This window comes from Podarcis bocagei (assembly GCF_964188305.1).
Source record: "Podarcis bocagei genome assembly, chromosome: 4".
In the NCBI taxonomy this organism is placed as follows: domain Eukaryota; kingdom Metazoa; phylum Chordata; class Lepidosauria; order Squamata; family Lacertidae; genus Podarcis; species Podarcis bocagei.
In genome coordinates, this window is record NC_138128.1 from 56,492,014 (window position 1) to 56,509,633 (window position 17,620).

The 17,620-nt window shown below is 40.8% G+C and overlaps 1 long non-coding RNA gene across 1 annotated transcript in view; it reads left to right on the top strand.

The window, feature by feature from the left end:
• The first annotated feature begins 395 nt into the window (after positions 1–395).
• The window catches only part of LOC308586469, a 182,155-nt gene continuing 164,930 nt past the window's right edge, over positions 396–17,620 (top strand). Inside the window, exon 1 of the long non-coding RNA XR_014007901.1 lies at positions 396–524. This is a non-coding gene — a long non-coding RNA (uncharacterized lncRNA). The remainder of the gene's footprint in view (positions 525–17,620) is intronic.

The window sequence follows — 17,620 nt, forward strand, 5'->3', positions numbered from 1 at the left end:
TACCTCAAGGACCGCCTCTCTCCATATGAACTGACCTAGACCCTGCAATCATCATCTCAGGTCCTCCTTTGTGTGCCTCCTCCACGAAATGTATTGAGGGTGGCAACACAATACGGGCCTTTTCTGCGATGGCTCCTTATTTGTGGAATGCTCTCTCTAGGGGGATTGCCTGGCACCTTTGTCACATATATTTAGGCACCAGACAAAAACATTTCTCTTCTCCCAAGCTGAGGCAGGCAAGGGCCCATAGTTCATCTCCCTAGCTGGCCAGGTGGGGCTCGCTAGCTCTGTGAGATGTGTGATTCCTTAGCTGGAGTGGGCTTGGAACAGGTGAGGGTCACATGCCTCATCAAGACCAACTGCTGCAATCAGCAGGCAAAGTAGGCTACGGAAGCAGAGCTGAGGTGCTGGGTCTGCTCAGCTGCCCATGATCCTCCAGGATCTGAGGGACTGTACTTCGCTTTGGACTTAGGACACTTGGATGGACCCTAGACTGGGGACTTGGCATACTGACTTGCTGCCAGGTAGGCCAGGGGATTAGGGTAATATGGCCTTTTAAATGGGGAGGGGGACTATTGTTTTTGTTTGTTACCATATTGTGTAACTTTGGGTTTCTATGTTGCAAAATTCCCTGTGATCCTTGGATGGTTGTGGTATAACAATTTAACAAATAAATAATTGCCAGAAATGATGGGAATTGTAGTTCAAAGATATCTGGAGACTCAAGTTTGGGAAAGGTTATCCTACTGGTTGTAGTTGTGGAAGGGCCTGCAAACTGGGCAAAGACACTAGATTCAAGAAGGTTTGTTTTGAATATTTGTTCCCATTCCAAATAGGTTGTTCAACTGGGCTACCTTAGGTAGTTCTCCTCTGAAGGTCATGTTTATCTGCTTCATAACACAGCTGGCATCTGTGTATCTGTGTTTGCTTAATTCATTGTTTACCTTTCGATGATTTCATTCTCCTGCTTGTTTTGTGCAACATGGTTCAGTGGCCCCGACCTAGAAGTCACGTGAGCCGAATTGATCTGGAATGTACACGACGGCGCTTACATGTGGGTTGTATTTCCGAGCCCACATGTAGGAAAATGAAAATATGTGGTGATTAATGATACTGTAATTGGAAAAGATAGGTATCAATGTTTCCAGTCTGTAGTAGAAAGCTCAGAGGGAAAAAATTAAGAAGCACCCTGTGTTTTCGAGATCTGATTATATGGATAATGTGTGAAGAATGGGCTAGGAAGCAAGAAAAAGTGAAATTGCCAAACAAAAATCTGTAACGTGCCCCTATTAGTGTGTCTCTTCTATTCCTTTGCATCATTTTCCACCTGACATGCTTTTTCACTCCTTGGACCATTAACCAAGAAGTCAATGAAAGTAGTTCCTAGAAGAAGGTATAGAAGCATAGAACACTTAGGGTGTGGGGAGTAGGTATTTTTCGTCACTGTCCCCCAATTCGTTCAGCCACTCCCCGAATAAAGAGCCCATTTAACTACACCACACCCATTGGAAGCAAAAGATCTAATTCTGCTTGTCTGCCAGGTATTCTCTATGTGGTCACTATTGCACATTTAAAGAGCAGCCATTGTAGCAGTGACATCAGCTGCAGTAGCAGCAGCAGCAACATCTAAGACCTGGAAAGAGGAACCAGTGTTCCTACTTTGCCTTATCTTATGTTTAACATATATACATTTTTTTTGCTTATTGTCAGCCTTCTTCACAGCCTGTTGTCTGGTATTTTAAACAGATGCACAGACAAAAACAATCTCTTTGGATCCCCTCAGCGCTTTCTCTCCCTGAAGAAAGGGGACTCAGTGGTAGAAAGGATGGCTAACACACAACATAGCTTTGGAAGCGAGGGGAAATGATCATGGAAAGAAGCAAAGTGATGTGCCCTTTTGGCAAAAGGCAGGTTAAAAGGGGATTTGCGTTTTAAGCCTGTGATGTGCAACCAGCATGGGAAGATGTTCTGGTGCAACCCTCTTAAAAACATGGTGATGAAGTTTCCACAAATGCAGTGCCTGTCAGAAAACAAAGATTGTGTAATTTGTATTCTTTGGAAAGAGGAGCAATTCCAGCCAAAAAAAAAAGTGGAACTGGGATAAAAGCTCGCTCTCACCCTCTCTTGCCCATCATCACAGCCATGGCTAGGCAAAGCCCCCTGAGAAATTTGACTAGTATCAAAACTGTTGTTGAGCTCTCTCATAATTCTACATGTCTGTATAAGCTGCTGCGTCTTACACACTGCTTGGTTTAGTAATCATTGCAGTTTCTTACTTGGCCTCTGGGATCATTTATGGGCATCTGATGAAATGTAAGAAGGAATGCAGACCTATTTTGAACATCAAAACTACTTGTTTGTGGGGTGTTTTGTAAGACTTCTACGGATCCTAGGCGGGGTCAAATCTCTTTTCTGCCTGAATAGGACTGACTGAAAGAGTCTTTGTGAAGCTAGCCCTTTTGGTAAACATGACATCACCCCTCAATGTCATAAATCTCCTGATTCAGGACAAGAACCAACTAGTTTATAGTCTTGCTTGCAGAGGCACCAGCATTTCAAACAAAGTTAAAAGCTTTCTGCTAGACTATGATGCAACACTGGCTGCCACAATTCAAATGCACACATAAGCGGGAATCACTCAGCACATTTGTGTCAAAGCAAGAAAACCGGGGGAGCTTTGATTTAATAAATAACACAATGTCATTATTATTGTGGTTAATAGGGAAATTTATCTGAGGGTGGCAGATGCGGGAAGTCTTTTTAATGTGGAGAAGTTTTTTTAACCAAGTAAACCTATCAAAATAATCCTGTACCACAGTGTTTCAATTAAATGCCATCTGCCCTCATCCAAAGTCCTATTATGCACTGTGAGGCAGACACAGAATTCTTTTATGTTTTGTTTCCCCACTAACTTCAGTGAAGAGGGTGACTGAGTGCATAAAGGGATGTATAAAAGGTAAAGGTAAAGGGTCCCTGACAGTTAAGTCCAGTCACAGACAACTCTGGGGTTGCGGCGCTCATCTCACTTTACTAGCCGAGGGAGCCGTCATTTGTCCACAGACAGTTTTTCTGGATCATGTGGCCAGCATGACTAAGCCGCTTCTACTCCTGTTGAAATGGATTGGGGAAATGACAGCATTTTACCCCAATCTACACTGAATTGTCCATTTACATAGGCGTATTAAATTAAAATGGAACACCCATACATGGTAGGATTTGGTTTGCATTTGTGTGCACAAACCACCTCCTGGGGTGATTCATTAGAGTGCATGTGTTTATCGTGGAACCTATAAAATGCTTTCACGTTTCCTGTGACAAGAGAGGAGGCCTGGATTAGTTGTACTTTTACTGACTGCTGCTGCCTTTCTTAACATGGCGGTCTGGATTTTTGTGAAGAAAACCCATCAAAGGAAATTGTTGCTGCTGTGCAGTGTGTGGCAGAGAAAGGAAAAGTTGGCTAAAGCTGCAGATGACACACTATTTCGCGACTCCTTTGCAGTTTTCTCTGTGTGCCTGGAGGCACCTGCTCCTTCTGACCATATCTTCTGTTCATCCTGGAATCATAGGAACATAGAATTATATGAATGGAAGTATTCAAAGGGTCACCACGCCCATAATCCTCCTCCAACCAGCACCCACAACCCCTACGGTGTGGACAGCAGCTGTTCTGCCACCATTAACCACGTGAGCCACCCTGCCATGTCCACATCAGCTTGATAGAGCAGAGTAAAACAATTTTTCAAAAAAGATTCACACAAAAATCTTCATCACTGGCACGGCACACAACATTCAGAAAAGGGGACTTGTAGAGGACAAGTTAGGACACCGCTCTGGTCTTTGGGAAGAGGTTTAAGAGGGCATCTGGACATCCTCAGCATGAGCTCTGGAAGGGGGAGAAAATGTGAAACCTCCTTATGCTTTCTCTCTCATGTAGAGCAGCCTTTGGGGGATTTCAACCCAAAAAATTTAGAGGAGTGAGAGAGAGAGGCTTCAAAAACATAGCCTTTAATGTAGAAGATCATTACGGACATTCCCACATTCAGAAAAAAAAGAAAAAGGCAGTCCGATGTACCTCTTAATAATACATAACAGCCTGTTTGCCAATATCAATTTTCTTTATGTTTTGTAAGATATTTCCCCCCTCTCTACCACTTAAGGATGCCGTTACTGTTCAGCAGTTTCCAAGCATTTCACTACAGGAACTGAATGGAGCAGTGTAGCATTTAGGACCCGCTTTTCAGTGACGTTGCGGCCAGCTCATGAATGGGAGACAGATGTTTGGCTAATATGGTGCTGTGCTGAAATGCATCTTTAAACAGATTTTCAAAAGTGTAAATTGTTTTTTGGGCAGAGGCTGAGACTCCATGCACTGGAAATAGTCAAAAATACTGAAATTTTAGGTAGCCTTGTGTGTCATGTGTTTGAGCCTTATGTTTGGGTAAAAGATCCCTACATTGCAGGAGGTGGGACTAAATGACCCTCATGGTCCCTTCCAACTCTACAATTCTGTGATTCCTGTGGGCAAAGCAGAACTGCTTCCCATGTTGCTTGTCTGTACACACACAATTCTATTTTTTGTCGTTGTGCTATTTCCCCAGCATTAGTGATATTATAGTAAGGGCTCTAACTGTTCCAGGACATCTGTTTGCAATGCCAGCACTCATCCCTAAAAGACATGAAGTAAGGATGGTGTTGCCAGATAATAATGTAGTTGTTGTTGTTGTTGTTGTTGTTGTTGTTGTTGTTGTTGTATGAGGATACATACAGTCTGAGGCCAAATGCTCCTGAGCAAGTGCAGAGTCCATTTCCCCTCATCACTGTGTATCTTTAGAGAGACTTTATACATCAGAGTTGGGAAAGTTGGATGAGACTTCTAGACAGACTTGAACCACATGATTCTTTTCCCAGAAATTAAGCGTTGGTGCCAATGAAACTATAAGTGGCAAAGTGACAAGTGGGCTGATTAGCACTAAAAAGCAAGATGTTGCAGAGAACAATGCCTCATATATCCGAAATCCTTTCTCTCCCTCCCATCCTGCTGCTGGCTAGTGCGATTTTTAAAACCAAGAAATTATCAGGTTCCCAGTTCGTTATCAGTCAATGTTTTTTTGAGTAGATGCACTTACAGCACAATTCTATGTGATGAGGTTTCACAGAGTTCAGTGGAGCCTACTCCCAGGTAAGTGGGTGTATAGGATTGCAATGTAGCCTTGGTCACTTGATTACTCTCTCTTCTCCTTCCCTCTTCAGCTTTAAAAGACTTGCGGAAATCTGTTGCTATAAAAGGAATACTTTCTTAATCTGCATTTATCACTAAAGGCATTTCTTCCCTGAGGGGAACTATGCTGAGGTATGAAACAAACCAGCACAGCTGCATAAGGAGCATTAGTGAGTCTGTGTGCTGATCCAGGCACAACCATCCATTTATAACATGGCCTGTTAAAGAATATTTCAATTCCACAGTTTCTGATAATGTCCCAGTTTCTTTCTGCTACACTTTTGTGAAACTGCTAAGGCAGCTTCAGACACGATAGAATTCCAGACCTAGGCAGCACTTCCTATTAGAGAATAAATGCACATTACAGGTTGTATTCAATTAACTCGGAGTAGACCCATTGCAGTTAATAGACTCAAGTTTGCCAGTTAGTTGAATCCAACCCTACGTATCCATCATGACATGATGATGCCTAAATACAATCTATTCCGTCTTCCATTTTTCCTTTGCGTAGCGTCTGTTAGATTGTAAGTTTCAGGTCTGGGACTTGTTAGTTACTGACATTTCGCAAGCTGCTTTAGGAGCCTGTTTGGCTGAAGAGCCCAGTAAAAATAAATACATGCAAATAGATTTCAAAGCCTCCATCTGCTACAGCTTCCCATTTCATGAACGCACCACGCGATAGACCAATATGTGATGACCATATCTGACAATGTATAGACACCACTTGCATGTTTTTTGCTACATGTTCTGTGGCCCCATGTGGGGCTGTAAAGACTCATGAGCATTTTTTTGAAAGCACACTAAAGCCTCTTGGAAAACACTTCTGGTAGCAGAAATAGCAGATTCATGACTTGGGAGGCTACAGAAAGCAAAGGGGGGAATTTGTGCGGAAAACTAAAAACATACTTAGCCACCCCCCTTTCAATTTTCCTGCTCCTTTTGCTGCCCTTGTTATTATAGCTGCCTTCAGAGAGACCAAGCAAAGTTTGTGGGAGAGCGGCAGTTGCCAAAGGAGATCACTTATGAGAAGGAAAAGCTTTCTGGCTTCCAGGATCTATCCTCAAATTTCCTAAACCTTTGCATTTCTGTCTGGCGGTCTGCGGAATTAGTACATCTAATCTCAGGGCTGAGGGTTGGTATGTACAGACAGAATCCTAAGAGGCAATATTTACAGAGGTCAATGCAAATATTTTACACTGGAACAATTTGCTTTGCCTTTGGTTTTTTAAAAAGGCAAACATCTCAGTGACACATTAAAAAGCCATCACGTTTCACCTGTGTCCATGCTGTAGTTAAGAGAAAATAGATGGTTTTGAAGCAAACTCATATATTGTCTTTAGGTCATCCCTACTCTGGGCCAGGACAGGATCTGTGTTATTAGGGTGCTCATAAGCTTAGGGAAATCCGCCACTCTTTCCTAGAAATTTCCAGCCAGTGGTATAACAGGCTCCACAAAGGATTAGGGAAGGCTTTGAGTATCTACCAGGCAAGACTTCCTAGACAGGATATTCATATTCTTCTACAATGGGAGGGGGCACCATAGACGTGTGTAGCACATTTCATTAGGCTGCGTACCCATGAATTTTGTTTTAACTCAACAAAGGAAGAAGGGAAAGAGAACGACAAGGCAAACAAATAAAGACAACGAAGAGACAAGGAGGCAAGAAGGTAACAAAACAACTACTATAGGAGTGGTCAAGAAGCTAAATCAGCTTTTCCCTGCAGAAAATAAGACCTGTGCTGACCAGATCTGGAGGGCCGAGGGCAGGATGACTCGTCTTGTTTGCTCACATGCCACAAAAGCAGCCCCTCAACCCTGCATATCTTTCTCCACCAAAGGTGGCCGGTGGAGCTTGGACCAGGGACAGGGCCTTGAGATAGAGACAGATGAAGGCAGAAGAAAAAGGCCAGAATAGAGCCCATTCACCCCACAGCCACTTCCAGAGACAGATCCATTTCAGCCTTTTTCTTCTGCTTGCATCTCTCTCTCTCTCTCTCTCTCTCTCTCTCTCTCTCTCTCTCTCTCTCTCTCTCTCTGAAACTTCAGAGTGTGCCTGGACATACTTAGCAACCCACCTTCCTTGTGCATATCTGTGGGGACCACATGCATTATAATATCAAAAAAAAGAATTCAATAAGTTTTAGCAGCTGCAGTGGGTCATGCCTGGAAAAAAACACTAATCCTGGGCAATACATGTGGACCCACCATCATCATGTGCCTCATTTATTCACTTCCTAGTAACATCTAGATTTTCTCAGTATGCGATGGGATGCTTATACAGTTCTCCTCTCCATAATAGCAATGATCTGAGGAGAAAATGGAGAAACTAGGCCACTTATGAAATCGTCAAAAAGAGGAAATGCATCACCAAAGAAGAGTACAAAAGAAGATGCAGATTTGCATCATTTTTTATTTCAAAATATGAAAGAATTACTATAATTTAAATAGAAATTTAGTACATCTCACCATATTGAGGTAAAGTGTAACCAGGTGACCTGTGAGCCTGCTCAGTCAGTTGTCCAACCCCCAGCATTTTGGAGTGATTTGACCCTCTCAAATTTGCCTTTCAACTTCCTTTTTACTCATTTCAGGGTAGTTTCCCTTTTTAAAGTAAAATGTGACCATGTTGGATTTTCTTAGCCATGTGACACACTCTCTGTTCCCAGTTATTAGTTTTTTACACAGTAAGAGAGATGGCTCCTGCATCTTGTGACATCTGGATAAACCCTGAGGTAGGAAGGAAGCTGATACTTTGCCCTATCTTTACAAATAAGCACATATAAGCCCCAGTAGACAGAAATACTAATCTCCAGTTTGGCTGTTGTTCTTCCTTTCAGATCCTCTGGCTTTATATAAAGGTAAAAATAGAGAAAACTCCTCCCCTTAACTATTTCACAAGATACACCAATTTTTTTGTGTGTGTTTTCCCTAGACATATACCAAGTAATCAGAAATCTCATTTTAGATCAGCATGGTTTATTGAATAGTGTGTGCTTTCAAATACGAATGATTTTTCTTCACATACTAAATGCAACTTCCAGTGAATAATATGTAGATTTATTAAATAGCCACAGAGAAACTCTGGGACATGACGAGGTTAGATTAATATAAATTCCCTTAACACTTCAGCAAGTGGCCCTTTTGTACACTCAAAAGCATTTAGCCTACCTAAAATTAAACCAAAGAAACCATGTGCAATAGTCTCAGGGGAGAAAACAAAACCACCACAGGCTTTTCACTTTACTAAACCAAAGAACTGTTAATATTACTAGAGCTTAATGGAATTCTGAAGTAGGCCTCCCTGAAGTCTTGATTCTAAATCAAGGAGAGAACTCCAGTGAAGCAGGTCAGCCTTGGAAAAGCAAACTTGCTGCTTTTGAACGGTAATACCAGGGAAGGGGGTGGGGTGGGAGAAGACTTCAAAGTGGAGATGTTAATGTTGCTTGCCTTTTGCAATTGGACAGGTCAATGTAAATAACTTTTGCTTCTAAGCAGGGATGGATAAGAATGAATTTTGAATGACATTTGTGTTTTGGTTCACACATTGGTTCATAAAATGCGAATTAGGTTGGTTCACATTAAAATGTGAACCAAACAAATTTATTCTCCAGCTCTACTTCTACATGTTTCTTTTCTTGATCAATTATCCCATGAGAGCAGCTACTGATATGACTAAAGACTGTGAGACATTTGCAAACCCCACATGTGGAACTGGGCTGATAAGTAGAAGGGAGCCAGTAGAAGGGAGAAAGGGGAGAACCTTTCAGTTTTGGTTCTCTCCATATTTCAAATCCTGAATTTTTGTAATTATGTTTCCAAATCCCTATGAAAATTCTGCAGCATTTTAGTGTGGATTTCTCCTGATAAAAACTTTTTCAAGCCAATTTTGAGTAATGAGCGCATTTTGCAAGCACACTCCCATAATATTATGCATTTTGTATGTTATTTTCACTAATATATTGGTTTTTAAGCAAATTCATAGAGGCAGTGATGGCTTGGATGAGTGCCAATAAAATTGATGGTAAATTCTGAAAAGTCATGTATCCATGAGGTGGGGAGATGACCTGCTCTGGACAGGATGGCCCGCCCTTAAAAGAAGCAAGTCTACAGTTTTGGGTGCTCCTGGAGTCAGCACTGTCACTGGTGGCCTCAGTAGCTAGAATTGCTTTTTTCAACTTCAGCTGGTTTGCCAGTTATGGCCCATGTTGGACAGAGATGACTTGGCAACTTCCAAATTGGATTGTTGCAATGTGCTCTATGTGTGACTGCCTTGAACTTGACTCAGAAACTTCAGTTGGTCCAAACTACACCAGATTACCGGCTGGGGTTTCTTTTTGCTCACATAACCTCTTAAAAAACAGCAGCAGCAGCAGCTGCTGCACTGGTTGCCAGTTTGTTTCTGGGCCCAGTTCAAGGTGCTCATATTAGCCTTTAAATCCTGAAACAACTAAGGCCCCTCAGTTTGTGAAATTGTTTTCCAGAAAACCACAGGGAGGGAAATGGATGCCCTTGTCTTCTCCCCAATACTATAAAATCAACAATCCTTTTTTCACTTATTTCTCAGGAATCATACCTTGGGGTACCTCCATGATGTATGTTATTTTCATAAATTGTCCATAAAACAATGGGGGGGGGAGAAAGGTTTTTTTAAAAACACACAACAAAACACACCCAAACCTGGTCTGGTGGGCACTGTGGTATCCTTGTGACTGGCCAGTTGCATTTTGTATGTGCATTATGTAGAATGATACCTGTTATTCAGCCACCCCCATGCATCCATTGGCTCCTTTTGCACCTGGATTATGTGTGGACATCGATGCTAGACTAGTGTTCGTTGGTGATTCTTCATTATCTCATGTTTCAAGTCGTAGGATTCTGCTGCCAATTAGCTGCTCAAAATATATAGGTTTGCAACTACATACTGTTGATATTACTCTGGTATAAGCAATGACATCTGTCACTACTCAATCTTTAAATAGGAGAGAAAAGGATATAAATTTATAACATATTATTGGCAAGCTACTTGGGGACACATTTTGGAACTGACATAGCAACCTTGTAAGGCATCCCCTCCCTCCCTCATTTCTCTGACTACAGGACCCTAAACCAACTTCTTCAAAACAATGATTACCTCAGAGATTGTTATTTGAACTCAATAATATTAAGGATCCAAGAAGAATCCAAACAATATTCTACAGGTTGATCATTTATCATTGTGGAAGTTGAAAGAGCTGGCCTGCTTTTTATACATCTGATTTTTTTTTATACAGACAATTAATGCTAAGAAAGAAAACCAAATTGGCTTAAAATCTTAAGATATAAAATAGCATCATTAAGGAATAGACACTGAATTATATTGTTTCGCCTTTTTTTAAAAAAATGTAAATTTATATATCAAACAGATGGGAAAGTAACCTACCAGTATTGCATTAATGTAATTTTTGAAATAGAATGGTCCCATTAGGATTTAGTTGTAGGAGGTTTTTGTTTGTTTTTTTGTATTAGCCCCATGAAAAATGAAGCTGAAGAAAAGACTGTTGTTCATTTCCCTAATCTTTATATTAAATCTTTCTTCCAAGGAACGGATGTAGTGTCAATTACAGCTCTATCAGAATATTCTCACATTTTTGTGGCTGTGCCAAGGAATATGCAATTTATGGAAATACTGAGAAGTGCTTCAGGGGGAGATAGCAGATATTTTACTACCTGCATCTTTGCTGGCCCCCACTTCAAGAAGGTAAAAGGAGACCACTTGAACAGGTGGAAGGGATAATGAACAAAGACTTTTCCAAAGTAGGAAAGTAGCATGTGAATCACACTTGCAATTATTTTAGCTGTTGGGGTGCTGTTTTTTAAAAGTTGAAATGCTTTGAATTTAGAAACAGAGGTCTTAGATGGGACTAACTTCCTCAGCCTCTCACTCCCACAGAGAACTCATTTATCAGATCACTAATTAAAGTATATCTAAACAATAAAAAAAATAAAAATTCCAGTGATGCAAAGAATAAAAAACATCCTGTAGACAATAAGCAGCTCTCAAACCCTCAGTGAATTAGGGACTTCCCCTGCATGTGAAGACAAGTTCTGGCAGATTTATTTTATTTTATTTTATTATTTTATTTTAAATAAATAAATTTATATTCAATAAATGAGCGAATGAGGTGAATATAGTGGGTCCAATGATCAATAAGGCAGTTTCTGCATGTGCTTTAGAGGGAAGAGAAGGACAGGTTGGGCTCGTCAACCTGGGGAAGTAGCCCATCTAGGAGAAGGAAAGCTCTGATCCTGAAAGCAGGGTAGGGTGGGGGATCTTGTCGTCTAGGCAGCCCAGGACCTCCGTACACCTTACTCAGGCTTTCACCCTCCGAAGGTCACCTCAGTGCTGCTAACACAGCGTTTGACTTCACCCTCGGAGGCGCACTCCATTTGTTTGTCAAGAGACAAACTGATGGCAACAAGCAGGTATAAAATACAACATTGCAAGAACATCCTGAGAATATGGTCTGTTCTGTGGCCCATTAACAGATAACAGTAGCAGAGACCACAGAGCAACTCATCATTTCATTCAAGGAATGAGTGGATGTCTTCTTCTCTTCCATCCCACTATTGTTCTACGGGTTTGCTCTGCTCCACATTTTGCTCCCTAAAAGTAATTCAGGAATTGGTGCATGCACAGTTTGCTGATGTTTCAGTTCACATCTCTGCCCCTCCCCAATAGGTTTCCAATGCACACAAGCACGTATGCAGATTGGACTAGAAGTGGGCGAAAATGTGGTAGATCTCTGTATTGTTAGTATTAGCAGATACCATACCTCATTGTGACATTGCGCCGATGTGTTCAGGGCTGGATTTAGGTTTGATGAGGCCCTAAGCTGTTGAAGGTAATGGGGCCCTTTACATGTCCAGCAGTGCTTTGTCAACAACAAATTGTCACTGTTTTTTGTGCTGAATTTATGCTATACGGTAATTTATGGACCAAATATGTATCTAAAACCATTTGCACATGCAGAATGTAGGCACCCTATGTATAGAAATGAGCCCATCCCTAATTTTTTATTTTTATTTATTGTGGCCCAAAGCTATAGTTTGTTTAGCTTATACATAAATCCGGCACTGAAGGTGTCATATATGCATTGAGCATAAATGGGATCAAGATGAAGCCTGTATGGATTTCAAAGCAAAGACAAGGTGGAGATGTATAAGTCACCATTCATCTGAACCATTTGAGTGATGCTTCTGGTAAAGTAGCGTCATTGCAAGTACTGGTTGTTCTGCAGGGGGCTGGCATCCTGTTGGAGTGAAGAGGTTTCAGTTGTTTCCACAACTTGACAGCTCCTCACAAGCTGAGGAGTCCTAGCAGAGGATGCACTGTGTGGAGTATGACCTCGGTTAACTAGACCTAGGTCATCAAATTGCATTAACCAGACGAATTATAAAGACCCTTAATCTTTCTGCAGAGAGAGCCCACATTGCATCAGATTTTTTTAAAATCTTAATTTGAGCACTGGATTAAGCATTTCATGGAACCTGTTATTTAGGATTGTGAATGTTTTCTGCAAAGAAAAACATAACAACGTTTTTCAATTACACAAGCACGGGGTTACCATAGTAATTTACTTAAATCAAAATAACTGCACCTATGCAAATAGCCTTTGGGGAATTCAGAACATCTAATTTGGAAAATAAATAAATAACACCATGTTGCCAGATGTGGTATTTTAAAAATATATCCAGGAGGCATCGTTTATCTTGTCAGTGTGGAAAAGGTTCCTTTCTAGGTAATTTGAACCTCTTCTTGAGATAAAGTACTTATTAGGTTACAGTTTGGGAATTAGCCATTGGGCTAGAGGGTGAAAATATTTTGTTTAATAGCAAGTTTGCAGAATGTACTTCTTGTATTGGCATAATCTCTTTTTAAGGGAATGTCAGTTGAACATAGAGATTAGCAATGGCGCAGGACCTTTCCTGTGTCATTAAATTACATTATTTCCTTTCTTTTTATATTCCCTCAGACAAGATCAGTTCAGTGAGTATGCTAAAAAAAACCTGAACAGGCTAAAGAGCTGAACATTGTGTACCCTATTTTAATTACTTTTTGCCATTCTGTGAACAACGGCTGTGCCTTTTCCTCACAAAAGTCCAACTCTTTTACTCCATTCATTCAGAGTTTGGGCTACAGAATAAATATTTTACATTAAATCCCCATAACAGCAATGAAGTATTTAATGCATCCATTTATCCTGGCAACCCCAAGATTGTCCCTGAGAAGGATGTTCCCCAAACCAAAAGAAGCATTGGATCTTTCTCTCCAGAGCTGAAGAGGAAAACCTAGGAGAGGGAGGCTGCCTTATAAGGAGTCAGAGCATTGGTCCATCTAGCTCAGCATTGTCTACACTGATTGGCAGCAGCTGTCCAGGGTTTCGGGAAGGAGTCTCTCCCAGCCCTACCTGGAGATCCCAGGGGTTGAATTTTGCACCTTCCACACACGAAGCAGATGCTCCACCAATGAGCTACAGAGCTTGTCAGAATTTCCCTCCACTGAATCAAACTGCTTAATTAAAAAAACAAAAACAAAAAAAAGAAAGTACAGTGGTACCTCGAGTTACATATGCTTCAGGTTACAGACTCTGCTAACCCAGAAATAGTGCTTCAGGTTAAGAACTTTGCTTCAGGATGAGAACAGAAATCAGGCTCCGGCGGCGCGGCGGCAGCAGGAGGCCCCATTAGCTAAAGTGGTGCTTCAGGTTAAGGACAGTTTCAGGTTAAGAATGGACCTCTGGAACGAATTAAGTCCTTAACCTGAGGTACCACTGTAGTGTACACAGACCAGCAAAATAATTAACAATACTATGCAGGTGTGACTTCCAACCATGCCTTAGGACAAGGGTTGCCATTATGGCAACTGCAGGTACCTCCTATGGCACCCACAGAAAATATCCCCTCAAAAATCTAACGCACACTTCTTGTTGTTTAGTTGTTTTTACCACTAATTCATCATATCTGTATAGTTCTTTAATCAGCCAAAGGCCTGGGTGAAGAGAAATGTTTTTGCTTGGTGCCTAAAGAGGTATGTGATGAAGGCACCAGGCGAGCGTCCCTGGGGGAGAGAATTCCACACACACACCACATTTCAGCGAGGTTTAAACTCAAAATGTACCCCACCACAGCATGCACTTTGCTATTACTGATAATTTAACTGATTATTATATTAATAAGATTATTTTATACTTTAGAGAGCCTTGAGTACAGTTTTAATGCAAGTTTGGAATACTTCTTGGAAATAAGAATTTAAAAAGCCTATGTCTCCTTTAGAAAAGAATTCAGGGAAAATGAAATGCTTGTCATATGGTGAAAATATGTTGAACTTCAAAGAAGGAATTAATAATAATTGAGAAAACTGCAACAAGTTTCTGATTTTTCTGAGGTTTGAACCTTATGCCAGATTTAACATTATGAAACTTTGACATGCCTTTCTGTTGGAGATCTCAAGACAGAAGGAATGTTTGGAAGGGGGAATTAAACCTCTTACCATTTTCCCTTTGGCATTGTGTAACTCTCTGAGGTGGTGGGTTTATGTGATGTTCTTTACATGCTGAAACCAGACCCTAGAAAATAATGTCGCTTACTTTCTTCAATCAATTTCTTATATTCTCCCTCTCCCAGAAAACACCTTGTTATTCAAAGTTACAGAGAGTCTTCCCTGCTCTTTCTGTTTCCCTACCCAACACACACTTACTATGGGTTAGCACTGCAACATCAATAGCACTGGCTTATCATTTACTGCATTCAAAACCATCTACTACTTGTTCAGTGGATGAACAAAGAAAACAAATTATACCATTGCATTTGCAGAAAGCATTCCCTACGAGGTGTGGGGCCACCACAGAGAAGGCACCGCTCAGTTGCAGGGCACTTCTGGTATTAATGCATGGGTAGGCTGATATGGAAGGAGGCATTATTTAAAATATTTGGACCACTGGCAGTTTAGAGCTTTGTATGTCTCTATAAGCACCTTGAATCCTGCCCAGATAATAACTAACAACCAGTCATATTCTTTTAAATCTTCTGTTATATGAGATTGGCTCACAGTGCTGTTTGGGTTTTGTTTTGTTTTGAAGAAAAGGAAGAAGAGTTTGGATTTGATATCCCGCCTTTCACTCCCTTTTAAGGAGTCTCAAAGCGGCTAACATTCTCCTTTCGCTTCCTCCCCCACAACAAACACTCTGTGAGGTGAGTGGGGCTGAGAGACTTCAAAGAAGTGTGACTAGCCCAAGGTCACCCAGCAGCTGCATGTGGAGGAGCGGAGACTCGAACCCGGTTCCCCAGATTACGAGACTACCGCTCTTAACCACTACACCACACTGGCTCTCAATTGTTATTTTAAAGCACAGATACAGATAGGAAGCAAACCTTTGGGGCAGTTCGCTCCCCTATTTTCTACCATTTGCAACCTCTGGACCATTTATTCAAAGCTATGGTTGTCCAGGTACCTTGGAGTTTCCTGTTGCCATAGACTCTTGAAGTCTCATTCAGTTTTATTTTTTCACCCCCAAAATTAGAAGACTGAATCAATGGTTATAGGAATGAATCAGTTACAAATCCATATAGTGGTACTTTATTTTCTTTCAGTTATCAGGTTTCCCATCTGCTTGTACCAGTATTGGAGCCAATTCCTTCCACCACTGTGAAACAGTTATCCAATAGCACAGAAATGAGTTGCCTACCTCCACAAGTATGAACAGAAAGTTGAAAGTCCACAAATGTGCAATAATTAATTTAAGAAACTCAAAAGCTGGCATCAAAGAGAATAGCAAGGTTTTTGCCTTAGGAATTAAAAATGCAGCTATATGTCTGTAGGTTTGCTTTTAAAAGAGGCACGCACTTCTGCAGGATAAGGCTCAATAATGCTCGTAGCTGTTCATAATGGCTATCAAATCTTTGGTGTATCATCTTTATTCCTTCTGTCATAGCAGCTTCTATACACATCTGCTCAAAAGTAAGACCGAGTTCAAAGGTGCATACTCTCACATGGAACTGGGTATAAACTCATTGACTATGAGCAAACCCCATTGAAATATGCATAGGGTTGGACTGAACAGTATCCTTCTAAAGCTCTTTCATCTACCATGGACTCAGCTATACAGCTGCAAATAAAAAGTTTTAAGTGCAATATACACTAGATGGCGATGGTGAGCCTTATGGAAAATTCAATGTATTTTTAAAAACCGTTTTCAGAATGGTTTTCCCTCATGTATCTCCCACACGGAACAAGACAAGGGAAGTAGTCATTGCTTGGCTTTGTAGCAACGTATCTGGCCAGAAGCACTGTGGGTCAGATGAAACCAAGAGCCTTGTGGAACAATTCAATTAAGGCCAAAAGATTTACAGAGGAGGCCTGGACCTCAGGGGTGTCTATCTACAAGCCCCTGCAATGATCACACTGGTGACCTATGCTCAGACTACTGAGTAGTAGCAGCAGATGATGATGATGGCTGATGATAATACTTCAGTTTGAATCTTTTCTCCTACTGATTCAGTCAACCACAAGTAAATGATTTCCCTTCTTGATCCTTGGGATTGGGGGAAAAGCATGGTCACTTAGTCCTTTTTTTTTTTGCAGAAAATGGTGCAGATTGACTTTAGCGTCCAAAGCTCGGATTTTGACAATTCTACTCTAGAGAATTCTGCAGTTTAAAATTCCTAGATATTTTTTAAAGCCTAAAGAACAAAATATAATGCTTTATTCTTGTACAGTATAACCTTTAGCACTGCATTCTGAGATAATCCATAAAGGAAAATGCATCTGAAACACATGCTTTGAACAAAGAGCAATAGTGTTTGGCGTTGTGTGTTTGTGTGTATGTGTGTGTGTTTTCCAGTTAAATGAGGAGCCAACTTCCTGGAAGTTCTCTTGCACTCCTGGCTTTACTAGAGGGCTTTTCAAACATGTCTCAAATGTGCTTGTATGGGTGGTCTACCTACCACAGGATTTCTAGCAGTAAGCGACTTTGTTTACCATTGCAAGTATGATAACAAAGTGTGTATACAAGCACAAAACAGACTTTATATTTGCTAGGAAGATGGAGGAGAATGACGAATCATAACTGAATGTATCTTTTTGCAAAAAAAAAAAAATGTTGTTCTGGTGCATGCATTAAAAGAAATATTTCAGCTAAGCCGGGTTATTTTCTGTAGAAAGACAGATGTTTACCAGTAATTATTCTCTTTGCATAAAGCAGATCTGACTGTTTCTTAATCTCAAAATAAATAAGACTACATAGCCATATGTGGGCAAGTGTATGAGCGTTAACACCAAGTCAGTGTAGTAGAGAACAGTATGCTAAAGAAAACTGATGATATTTGAAATTCAATTGGTTAAAAAAAGAAATTGTTGCAGAGAC